General features: G+C 40.4%; 1 non-coding gene across 1 annotated transcript; it reads right to left on the bottom strand.

Annotated features, from left to right (window-relative positions):
* Positions 1-1125: 1125 nt before the first annotated feature.
* LOC127789403 (small nucleolar RNA R71) lies at positions 1126-1232 on the bottom strand. The gene has a single exon (XR_008020576.1). It is a non-coding gene; the product is annotated as a small nucleolar RNA R71 (small nucleolar RNA).
* Between the last annotated feature and the right edge of the window lie 11368 nt (positions 1233-12600).

Raw genomic sequence — 12600 nt, 5'->3', positions numbered from 1 at the left:
CTAACTCATTTTCTGAGCATGAACAGGGTCAAATCCTTGTGGCGAGCCTAGTGGCGAAGGAAAAAGCTTGCAGTGAGCCTAGCGGCGAAGACAAAAGCTTGCAGCGAGCCTAGCGGCGAAGGCAAAAAGCTTGTGGCAAGAGCTAGTGGCAAGAGCTAACGGCGAGAGCTTGTGGCAAGAGCTAGCGGCGAGAGCTTGTGGCAAGAGCTAGCGGCAAGAGCTTGTGGCAAGAGATAGTGGCGAATCCTTGCGGCGAGCATTCTAGTGGAAAACTCCCTTGAGGCAACATCTTTTACTGCAACCTAACTTCACCCAACAACAAGCTCGAGTGGACCCCACATCACAAATTTTAATTGTTGTATTTTGGAAACAACATATATATATAACACATTAAACCCCTCAATTTCTCAAAAATTTCATTTCACTTTCCTTAATTCCACTTAGGAATTTATTAAATACACTTGGGCCCTCCAAGCTTTAAATTATTTATCATCAAGCCCCTTAAATTCTTAATTTTTCCAAAATTAATATCCGACTTTTTCTCAAAAATATCGATTTCGTCCCTACTCCTGCACGGGACCTCGATTCCACTCGTAAACACTTCAGGGTTGCCTCACTCGCAAAATCGGGCCTCCCTAGGGTCCCCTCAACTTCCCGGAGGTCTCTTGCAACCATTCGGTACTGATACTCATTCGGGGTTATACAGAATTTATTCCAAAAATTATTCCCGATCGGACTGCTTCCAACGTCATTATCCTTATCTCGAGACGCTCACCAATCTCTTGCCCCTCTTCCCTAGACATCCAAGTCTCGAGCCATTCCCTACCGCCAATTCGGCAATTTTATTAATTAATTTCTCAAGATTGACCCTTGGGCTTCCCGGACTACTCGAGGTCCTTTCAAAATCATAGGAGATTATTTATTTTTCAATACCATGTCACACAGGGTATTACAATGAGGCCACAAGGCATTTTAGAAAAGTAAGTGAAACTACAATCCTTTCCTTTTTACTTGGCTGATTTGGTTAAGGATTGGATGTATGACATTCCTTTAGGTTCAATCAACACTTGGAATGAGATGAAGGGGTTCTTTTTAAAGAAATATTTTCTTGTTTCAAGAGTTGCTAGTATAAGGAAAGAGATACGTGGCATTCGACAATACAACAAAGAGACCTTATATGAATATTGAGAGCGCTTTAAGAAGTTGTGCGCAAGTTGGCTACATCATCAAATTCATGATCAACTCCTAATCCAATACTTTTATGAGGGCTTGTTATCAATGGATAGGAATATGATTGATGCTGCTAATAGAGGAGCATTAGTGGACAAAACTCTAGAGGCTGGAAAAAACTTGATTTCCAACATGGTAGCCAATTCACAACAATTTGGGACAAGAATTGATCACATATCAAAGAAGGTTAATGATGTAAATACTTTTAGCCTTGAACCTCAAATTTTAGATTTAACTTTTTTAGTGAGGTAAATGGAAATAAACAATGTACAAGCTATCAATGTGTGTGGAATTTGTTCGATTGCTAGTCATGTTACGGATATGTACCCAACTTTATAAGAAGAAGAGCTAGTCCAGCAAGCCAATGCCATTGGAGGCTTTCTAGGGCAACCCCAGCAAAAATATGATCCATATTCCAATTCCTACAACCTAGGTTGACGAGACCACCTGAATTTGAGTAATGGGAATCAAGTTTCCTAGAATCGATATCAGCCCCCATTTTAGTTAAGGTAGCAAGCAACCTAGCCTTCAAATATATCAATTGAGGAAATTGTTAAGGCGTTGGCTAACAATACTTAACAGTTTCAACATGAGATAAGAAACAATATTCAGAATAAGGAGAAACAGATTAGTCAGCTAGCAACATCAATGAGCGTGCTTAAAGCTCAGGGTTCTGGAAAATCGCCTTCTTAAATAGTTGTAAACCCTCAAGAAAATGCAAGTGCAATTACACTGTAAAGTGGGAAAGAGATTAACACCCTTGTTCAAAATCCTCCAGATTCGGTCAAGAAGACTCAAAAAGATTAGGAAAGAAATGATGCAATGATCTCTTCTAAGGTAACCTCTCAAATAATTGTGCATAATTCTGATAAACCTATTCCTCTTCCTTTTCCTATTAGGTTATCTAAACCTAAAAGGAAGAACAAGAAAAGGACATCTTTGAGACTATTTGGAAGGTAGAAGTGAACATTCCTTTATTGGATGTCATTAAGCAAGTCCCAAGGTATGTAAAATTTATTAAGGAACTGTGTACTACAAAGAGGAGGTTGAAAGGTGATTAAAAGATTAATATGGGAGAGAATGTGTCAGCAGTAATTCAACGTAAGTTACCCTTGAAATGTAAGGATTCAGGTACTTTTACTATTCCATGTGTGATTGATAATGCTAAGATTGAACGTGCCATGATAGATTTAAGAGCATCCATAAATGTCATGCCATATTCAATTTATGCATCTTTGAAATTGGGTCCTTTGAAACAAACGGGTGTAATAATTTAATTAGTTGACCGTTCTAATCCATACCCTGAAGGGGTAGTTAAGGATGTTTTGGTGCAGGTTAATGAGCTAATTTTTTCTACTAATTTTTACATTCTGAACATGGAGGACAATGCTTCTCCAAATCTTGCTCCAATTTTGCTAAGAAGTAGTTTACCACCATCTCTCGGTTTCTTCCTTCAGCATAAAGGTGGCGCAATTTACTTTATCTATGTCATTGCACTGTAAGTGCCAAAGCAACTTCTCTATTTTCTCCAACCAGTACTCGGCCATGCTAGGATCGTCGTTGGATCTTCCATTAAATGTTGGCAGCCGCTACCTCCAGTACTGCTCTAACATGCTATCTACGCGTTTGGTTGGTTCTCCCTTGGTTGGGTAGGTCAGGAGATTCTCCATGACCCTCTCCATTCTATCCAACCGTCCTCTTGGAACTGTAGATTCCTTTTCTTGATCCGATGATTGTAGTGACAAATCCCACTATCTCTATCATCCTCATTTCTCCAATTGGGGGTGACGAAAGCCCTGTTCCCTTGTCACCTAGTAGTCACCATCTAAAAAAAATGACAACATCTCGTTCCATGAGAATTCCTTTCCAAAAATGGAGTTTTATTTCCTTACAATCCCTACGTACAACATACGACAATTTTAAGAGAAACAAAACAACACAACTAGAGAAAAAGAAAAGTTGTCTGCGACTTCTTTTGGGGACTGGTTGACTTCCAGACCCAAGCACTATTGCCTATCGTATCATCTCCAGACTCTACCCCCTATCTATTAGGGTCGTCATGCTTGGCTACCTCGTCCTCCTCGTCTGAGCTTAAGGCGATGACTTCCATAAAGTTTGCCTCGTCAGAGTCCCAATCCCTATCTGAGTTAGGGTTCACTTCTTCTTCTATTATAGCCTCTTTGTATATATCAGTGGCATTGCCCCGAAGTTAATCAGAAAAGAAATACAGAGACGCATAATTGCCTTGCTATCGAACCCATTCAGCTAGGGCCTTCTAGTCTCCCTCAAGGTGGTTTATTAGGAATTCCACCTAAGCATGCGTCAGACTTGCCAGTACATAACTGTAACGACCCGCCCCCACTTACAGGAACCACCGGTGAATAATCGACCGATTACTCACCTGACAAACCACAACTGAATGGTTGGACTATGTTTCAATGGGAAACGCCCTAGGTGGGAACTAGGCTTCGTCCTTCCCTTCGTTCCACTCGAGAAATTGGTCCAACATAGGCAAGAAAACACAACGGACCGGGACCCGAAACCCAAGTGAGCTTCACCTTTCTTCAGCTCGCCTCAAAGCAAGCTAAAGGTGACCCAGGCACAAAGCTAGCATAACAAACACTTCGCTGAGTATTGGGGATTTATGAGAACATACCTCACTGATCTTTACTCAATTCGAACTTGGCTTCGACAACTAAAGCCACACATACTTCACGCAGACTCACAATCATCTATCACACTATTAGGATTACAACAACTAGATACCTCTAGTGCTCAATACGCTTACATTCAAACACATGAATACATATAAGAAAATACAGGAGAATTCACATCCACACATCTCGGGCAACGATGCTAGTTGCCACAATAGTCTCCCGGCACCATCCCTGCTTGCATTTGGTCTTGCATCATCTACAACATAAGGTAAACCTCATGAGTCATAAGACTCAGTAAGGGTGCAATGCATGTAATTATGAACATAACCATGTTTATGTATGCTAAATGCATTCAAATGAGGCTAGGCCCATTCATCCTCACAACCCACCAAGGTTTGAGGCATCAACTTATCAGCCCCCACAACACTAGTCCTCCATATGGCCATAGGTCCACTAGATCTCACATCACACAAGTGATAACCACTACATGCAAATGCAGCATAAAAATATTATCAAACATATTTACCAACTTACAAGGCCACCTCCACATGGGGCCATCTCTTACCTAACTCAAAGCCTCATCTCTGCCTCGACGAGAATGCCTACCCGAACTCCGAGCTCTTCTAGGATCATTACTTCCCCGGTCGAACCTAGATGCAACCACACACAAAAACCCAACCATACATTACGCACTAAACCAAGGCCTATATTTTTGCCATACACTGCACAATACCCGACCACAACTTCCAATCAGCCTCAACCAATGGTATAAACCAACCATCTATACACATTGCATCATCTCCACAACATCCCAACAATATTCAAATACTTGAAAAGAAATTATTAATTTACCTACATTCAATTTTGGAGGAGAAATTCCGAAAAACGTCGATACTAGCGTTGCCTCCTTGGCCACAAAGCTTTCAACCAAATCTCTTTTCTATTTCTTCCTTCTTCTTCCCCAGTTCTTCTTCAACCTCCAGCGCCTTCTCCCGTGCGCGGCTCCTTCTTTCTTAGCGCTGACCGCCCCTGGCTTCAACCGCCACCGCTTGCCTCAACCTCAGGTCGACCGCTACTCGTTGCTCGCCACCACGCGACCGTCGCCACCACCGCGAACCACCGTGACTTGCCTCAACCTGCGTGCACAGCAGCTCGCTACTGCTCGTCCGCCATTACTGACTACTAAAGGTCCTAGCCGCCTCACACCGCGAGCCTCCAACGCCCTCACGCACAACAGCGTTGCAACTGCCATGGCCACTGCAACCGGCTGCTCCAGCGCCTCCGGCCTTTGACGTCGTCGCCTCATCTCGCTGTAACACCGCCAGCCGCCTCCCCGAGCTCCGTCGAGCGCCACCACTGGTCTACCGCTGCTACCTTCATCTTCCATCATCGGCCATGGCAGTTGCTGCCATAGCCGATTGGCCCCTCTCGCTCGATCCCTCATCACTCTTTCTCTCTCTCTCGCATTGCTCTTTGTCAGCCATAGCTCTCTCTCAATCTCATCTCTCTCTCGGCTCTGTTCCATAGCCATTTCAAATATCAGAGGCACGGAGCTTCAAGGAAGCTTCCTCACGCACACGCCTGTATATGTATACATATATAAATTAATTACACTCTTTATCCCCCCAATTTCTTAATTATTTCACTTGGGGATCTACTAATTACACTTAAGCCCTCCAAGGCTTAAATTAATTATCATCAAGCCACTCCCAACTCGATTACTTCAAAAATTAATATCTGACTTTTACTCAAAACTATCGATTTCATCCTTGCGCCTACACGAGACATTTATTCCACCTGAAAATGCCTCAGGGTTGACTTATTCGCAAAATCGGACCATCCCTAGGGTCCCCTCAGCTTCTAGGAGGTCCCTTACGACCATTCGGTACTGACACTCATTCGGGCTTATACAGAATTTATTCCAAAATTTATTTCCGATCGGACTGCTTCCAGCGTCATAAGCCTCTCCTTGAGACGCTCATCGATCTCTTACCCTCTTCCCTGGACATCCAAGTCCCGAGGCAGTCCTGGCAGCCAATTCGGCAATTTTATTAATTAATTTCTCGAAACTGACTCTTGGGCTTCCTGGACCACCCGAGATCCTTTCAAAATAATCAAAAATTATTTATTTTCAATACCATGTAATATGGGGTATTACATTACTTGGCGGTACGCCCTCTAAGATGTCCTCGAGAACATTCAAATGCCAAAAGATGTCTTCCACTACTAGTTCCCTTTCTGTCAGTTGACTGGTCCAATGGGTCACCTAGAATTACTCGAGATATTCTCCTGCCATTCTGACATTCTAATAATTCTCTTGATCAGTTTTCGTAACTAAAGTTTTTCTGAACCTTGGGTTCATAGATCCTTATTGATTTCTCCTAAGTCACCAAGTAAAGTTCACTCTGATACCAACTATAACGACCCCGCCTTTTTAGGGTGTGATATTATTCTAGGATTTTTTTTACCTCACACATATTTACATTTCCATCTCTGCGTATCGTACTCAAATCCTTAGCATACATATATTAAATTTTCACTTCCAATGCAAAACTAAGGAATAGTAAACTTATTCATAAGCGGAAGCAAAATCAGAACCTCATGAAATCTCTTAAATCAATACATAAGTAAGTTCATACATATCGTTCATCCATCATAACATTACAATAATCGTAAATGAAATTAAACATAAACTAACTGGATAACTGGTCCTAGCCTTGGCATAGGACCCACCAAAAAACCTCCACCACGCTCAAGCTTCAGCCACCACTTTGCCTTTTTAACCACTCATCTCGCCTGGAACGTGAAATATTCTAAGGATAAATGTCCAACATTAGAAGATGAATATTCTAAGAGAGGGTTAAAACAACATGAATGAATGATGTATGGACAAGTATAAAAAGATACCCTAGTGTAACTACCTTGGCAATCCAGCCCGACACAAAACCCTTGGCAGTCATCCCAGTATGCACATAAGACAACGAGATACTCCTATACGTTATTCTAGTGACACCCTTGGAGAAATATGCTACACTATCAAGGCGACTTCCCATCCCGTTCACAAGTATCGATATGCCAACATGTATAAGTTTTGGGGTGAAAACTACACACTTTGAACAAAAACTCATAATAACTCGAACCTTGGTCCAACCTCAATTTTCGTGCCAGACTAAAAAAATATTGCACAATCACTCAATTTTGAGCCTTAACGCATCCTGACCATCATATTTATTCAAAGAAGTATCAATAAATATTTTTTCATAATTTTCTCAAAATTTTTCTATATTTTCTTCCTATTCTTTCCTCATTAATTCCAAAATAAATACCTCCTATAACATTTTTTCAAAATTTTCAACACCAAAATTCATAAAATAATTTTTTAAAAATATTAAAAAAATTCCAAAAAATACTTATTGCCCACGCAGTGAAGACTAGTGTGTACACCTCACACGCCGGTCATTTTCTTCGGCTCCAGCTATTGACGACTTCTGGTTTTTGCTTCTACTTTTTCCACACCCCAAGTCAATCACAATGGTACCACCCTAGGCTCGAAACAACCATCGGAAGAGGCTCAATAGGCAGTTTGAAAGCTCGACCAAGGCTTTCGCCTAGTTTTCAGGCAACCACCGGAAACCCATTCAAACCTACACAAATGCTCACCAAAATCTCCAGAAACACTTTACAAAATACAAGGAACAAAAACCCCTTATTCTTAGCCCTCGATTCACTTTCTAAAGCCTCAATTTTGAGCTCAAACTTATGAAAAAAAACCTCAACCCTTAACCCCTATTTATACCTAATTTTGAACCCTCAAATGCCCTTTGCTATCTAATCCGAGGTCTTTAATGCCTCAACCTATCTCAGATCAACCCAAAACCTTCATCATTTGCCTTAAAAACTAATCCACAGAGCTTCAATTTTTCAGCCATCTCACGACTGAAATTTTGATCGAATCGGCTATCGACGTAGCCGATTCCTCACCATGGCGAGGTCCTAATGATGTTACCCCTAGTGCTGAACCCTCTGAGCCCTCCTTGGAATTCCCACAGCCGAAATCGGCAATGGAAGAGGTGGTTAGCGGTTGGCAGTGTTCACACTGCCAGTTTTTTTAAAATTGCACTTTCACCCTTTACAAACTAAAAAATTACTTTTGGGCCTTTCCAAGCAACCCCTGTAGTTTTCGAAAACTTCACAATGAACCCCTGAATTTACTGCTTCATATTTTATCTCCCAAGTTTTGTTTATCGCTTTCGGCCAAGTTTCATAAATTACACTTAGGCCTAAAAGTATGCTTTGATCGTGAATCTCTCTTATTTCATCCCGAAACTACCTCAGGGTTATTCCTTATGCAAAACTTGGATCCTCCTAGGGTTCCATTGGCTTTTCGAAAGTCCCTTACGACTATTTGATTTTTCAGCTTGAATCATAACTATACTGAAAACTGTTTCTATTCTGATTTCTTTTAACACCATAAATCCTGTCTTGGGATGCTCGTCAATCCCATTCCTTTTTTCATAGGTATCTAAGCTCCAGGGCATTCCTTGCAGTTGATTCGCTTAACCATAACTCTGGGAAATTACTTTATATCCCCTAAAACTTATGAAAATTCCATTTATGCCCCAAGATAAGTTACGCTTAAGTACTTTAGAAATTCTTAGGTATTATATTCACCCCTCCTTAAAGAAATTTTATCCTCAAAATTTGCATCCGACTGATCAATTAACCAAAACAAAACACAACTTAATACCTAAACACTTTAATCACATATCGATTCAAGAGTAAATATAATATCCACCATTATTTCCATTATTCCATAGATTTTTGGTAAAATTTCCTAGAAAATCACAAAAAGTTTCTATCATATTTCCATCTCCTCAAACAATTGGGGATATTTCTCCCTAATTGTATCCTCGAGATCTCACGTTGTCTCTTCCTCGGTGTGATTTCCCTACTGAATCTTTACCAAAGAAATGACTTTATTCCTTAAAACTTGGTCGCGATGATCCAAGATTTGTTCGGGGAATTCTAGATAAGTCAGATTGTCTCCTAGTTTGATCGTCTCCACCAGGATTTCTTGGGTTGGATCCGGTATATGCCTTCAAAGTTGAGACACATGAAAAACGTCGTGGATGTTGGACAAGCTAAGAGGAAGTTCTAGGCGATAAGCCAAAGGTCCAATTCGCCCATCACCAGATAGGGTCCTATATACTGAGGTTTTAACTTACCTTTCTTACTTCCACGAGTTGCCAAATGCTGAGGTGATACCTATAGGTAAACATGATCTCCCATCTCAAATTCCAAATCTCGCATTCTCTTATTTATGCAAAACTTTTGTTAACTTTGTGCGGTTCAGATTCTTTCTTGAATCTGTCATACCTTTTCTGTAGTCTGTTGTACCAGTTTAGGCCCTAATATCTGTCTTTCTCCTACCTCAGTCTAACAAATGGGCAATTGACATTTCTTTTCGTATAGAGCCTCATAAGGTGCCATTCTAATGTTGTCATGGTAACTGTTGTTATAAGCGAATTCCACCAACGACATGTGCTTTTCCTAGTTACCCTCAAAGTCCAAGGCATATCTTCAAGCGTTTGTATGGTCCTTTCAGATTGCCCATTGGTCTGCGGGTGATAGGTTGTACTAAACTTTAATTGTGTTCCCATGCACTCTTGTAAGCTTCCCCAAAATCTCGAGGTAAACCTCGGGTCTCGATCAAAGACTATGTTTATTGGTGTGCCATAGAGTCTGACTATCTCTCTAATGTACTATTTTGCAAACTTTTGAACTGGCATGTCTATCCGTGTAGGCAAGAAGTGTGTTGACTTTGTTAATCTATCTATGATGACCCAAATTGCATCATTGCCTCTATGACTTCTGGGAAACCCCATCAAAAAATTCATCGTGACGTGCTCCCACTTTTATTCAGGGATGTCTAAGGGTTTCATTAGCCTTGCTGGTTTCTGGCGCTTAATTTTCACCCATTGGCATGTGTCACACTATGTTACCTTTCTTGCCACACTTGTCTTTATCCCTGGCCACCAGTAGACCTCTCAAAGGTCTTTATACATCTATGTGGCTCCCGGGTGCACTGTATAACGAACTCTGTGGGCCTCATCCAAAATTCTTTTCCTCAAGTTTTTCAGGTTTGGTAAGTATATTCTTCTCCAAAATCTGAGTATACCATGATGTATCTCAAAATCAGGACTCTTAGCTGGCTATGCTTATCTATCCATAAATGTATTCGCTTATCAGTCACATATGCCTCTCATATTTCGTTCATTAAATCCAACTAAACTACCCTGCCAACGATAGGAACGAACGATTCCTTCGGCACTACACTCATTGTCAGTTGGCTAAAAGCCCTGTCATTGATTCGGTCACCCATAACTCTAGAAAATTACTCTATATCCCCCAAAACTTATGAAAATTCCACTTATGCCCCCAAGATAAGTTATGTTTGAGTCCTTTAGAAATTTTCGGGTATTACATTCACTTTTATGTTTCCTTTGTATAAGGTATATCTTTCCATTTTTCATGCATCATGTTTCATGTGATTGTGGCAAGCTGGTGGCCATTAGTATGATCTTGTGGGGTCGCGTGCCTGTGCAATGGGGCTAAAGTGTTGGACATGATGCACGCGGGGATGATTGCAACATCCTAACATGACTTCCACAAAGGGGGAAACTTTAATTTTGCATTTATTGCATTTGCACTCATAATGGATTACTTCACTTAGATGTATTATATCTTATATTATTAGCATATTCTAACATGCCAGGTTTTGGGGAGATAGCCAAGTAAGCAGGAAAGGAGGCGGTGAACGCTTAGTCAATTTCTTCTATTTGAATTCCAAAACTTGTAACTAAGTTTAAATGGTGTAACTATTTTAAGAACTCTTAATACTTATGTATTCAAGTGCGTGTATTGTATGAATATACTTTTATTTCTTTCCTTATTCGTGTTAAAGAAAGTGTTTCAGTTCTTTGTACTTATTATAAAGAAACATAGAAGGAAACCCAGATAATTTTTAAATTTCAGGTTCGATCCATAACTTCCATTGGCATGGGTTTCCATAACACCCATGGGATGAAACTTGTATGTATGTGGCTCCTTGATATGATCAAAATTATAGGGTGTTACAATGGTGATGTAGGTAAAAACATAATTTTTACATACATCAGATATACACAACAAAAGTCATAAAAATGCATCATACACAGCTTGGATACTTAAGCAACATGTTATTTCATGAAATACAATAAATAGATACTTGAAGTCCAATGTCAGGTTGGGGTATAGAAACTATTTCTGTACTGAGATTGATTCCACCTCACATTATGGTGGTCCTAGGCGATCCACACCTAGCGCACTGTCCGGTGTAGTTCCGATCGCCTCTTCCCTTGCTAGATTAAGGATCCTGTATTACTAGCACCCATGTCTTAATTCCTCATGTGATAATCATGCATCTACAATTTTTCACAGTGCAGAAGAAGACAGAAACAATAGAGGAAATTACAAAAGTTGCAAGTAGTAAATTACCTTTGTAATTTTCCTTCAATTTTCCCATTTAATTCCACCACCAAGCCTCACCACTAGTCTCCCCAATTCATCACAATGTGTAACACACTGAGGAGGCTAAGGGGGCACCAGGAGTTGACTCCTGTTCACTGGTCAGTCGACTGCCAAGCCTAGAGCAGTCGACTCTTGGTGCTCTAGCAAGTTAACTTTTGACCCACCACATTAGAGCAGTCGACTCTTGGTGCTCTAGCAAGTTAACTTTTGACCCACCACATCATTAACACTTAATGACATAACTGAGACACATCGGATGCATAATGTCAACACTAGACATAACATTATAGGGTATGTGTAACTTTCTAGGTCCACTGTCTACTAGTAATCAAATAGACCCAAAACCCATTTTGGCACCGACTAACACCTTAACCCATCATAAGAGTCATTACATATCCCGATGATGATTTGAGAGGTCCTAGATAATGCATAACAACTTCAAATGAACCTATTATAGTCGATAATTATTGTGTGTTATAATCCTTCCATCACCTAACGTCTCGACTAAGTGAGAGTCATGGAGTGATAAACTCACAAAATCAGTAACTATGTGTCTAATCTCGTCAATGTGACTAGATGAGACTTTAGGAAACACCTTTCTTGATAATCTATCTGCCCTGGGCAGGGACTATTTAGTCACACTAATAGTAGATCACGTAGGACTTTCACCCCATTAATTAAGATGAGAGTGGCGGATCCTATCCCCAACATCTGTCTCTATATATCAACAATATAGAACCATATAGCTGTACTTCTCTATCTTACGATTGGATGGTTTGACACATTAGCAAATCCCACATATTGATATACAAAACAATCGTGTTGGTTCAAGTTTAAGGATCATCTATATTATCGCAACTAGATGACATGACCATTATCCACAATGCCATGTGGTCAGTCATTAATATCACATTCAGTGCGTTGTTGTAACACCCCAAATTTTTTGGGCGTGTTATAACTTAGGATTTTTGGAATATAAAAATTTTTCCATACCACAATCACTGACATACATCACACAAATTCTCAGAAACCCTAATTTTCACCTTCTCATCTTAACAAACCCAATAATTGAATAGCTAAGACAGGTGTTACAATTTCAAATGTGGAAGCTAGATCGAACCTGATATGGTACATAACCATAATG

The sequence above is a fragment of the Diospyros lotus genome, chromosome 13 (genome assembly GCF_014633365.1).
Source record: "Diospyros lotus cultivar Yz01 chromosome 13, ASM1463336v1, whole genome shotgun sequence".
NCBI lineage: Eukaryota > Viridiplantae > Streptophyta > Magnoliopsida > Ericales > Ebenaceae > Diospyros > Diospyros lotus.
This window is presented reverse-complemented; position numbering and strand designations above follow the sequence as displayed.